Source organism: Odontomachus brunneus, unplaced genomic scaffold, assembly GCF_010583005.1.
Source record: "Odontomachus brunneus isolate Ranch 3 - 2012 unplaced genomic scaffold, Obru_v1 Obru_scaffold_335, whole genome shotgun sequence".
Taxonomy (NCBI): Eukaryota; Metazoa; Arthropoda; class Insecta; order Hymenoptera; family Formicidae; genus Odontomachus; species Odontomachus brunneus.
In genome coordinates, this window is record NW_022639785.1 from 25,899 (window position 1) to 26,894 (window position 996).

Consider the following 996-nt stretch of genomic DNA (forward strand, 5'->3'; position numbering starts at 1 on the left):
ATTTATAAAAGAATAAAATATTTTACTTACTCGCACTCTGAATCACAAGTTTACCACAGATTCTTGCACTGAACTACCCAACCCAAACCAACAGGGGCCGCGCTACGTGCGCACGGGCGGCGCTACGTGCGTAGCGCCGGCGACTCTGTGCGCTTAGTAAGTTAAGAACTTTAATGTCCTCTGTGTTGGCGAAACCGTATGATCGATCGAGATCGAGCTTCGTTTATCTCCGCACCGCTGCAGTAGTGCAGTAAATTAGAGTGAGACAAATATTTATATCTGTCTCTTAACCTAATCTTTGTTTTATAACCTCTTTGGTCTACGTCTGGTGCAGTTCACGTCTGGTATTGTATCAAGAGTGTTATATTCTGATTTATGTGTCGGTGTTGTAATATTAAACCTATCCCCCTTTTACTTTCCTTATCCTATTCCTTAATCAAAATCTTGGCAGCGCTGCGCCTATTGATATTACCTCCAGCTGCGTTGCGCCTATTGATATCACCTCCGGCTGCGTTGCGCCTATTAATATATCCGGCTGTGTTGCGCCTATTAATACTACTTTTGGCAGTTTTGCGCCTATATATATATATACAGGGTGTTCAAAAAGTCCCGGACCGGTGAAATATCTCGAAAACTAAGCATTTTAGAAAAAAATGTTTCAGATAAAAGTTGTAGGGTTTCAAAAGATCTATTTACTGATCTTATCAGTTTGACCTTGGATGGCGTCTCCAAGGTCAGATCGAAATCACATTAACTTTTTTAAATGGAACTGCCTACTTTTTATTGCATATTCTTGTAGCTTATCTCGAGACCTTTCCAAAACACTATAAACAAATGTATTTTCGTTAAGTATTTTTCGAGTTGTGAAGCTTGAAAGTTACAGTACATTACAGCTTTCAAGCCTCACAACTCGGAAAATACTCAACGAAAATAAACTTTCTTGTAGTGTTTTGGAAAGGTCTCGAAATCGGCAAGGTTAGAAAAATTCAAAATGAC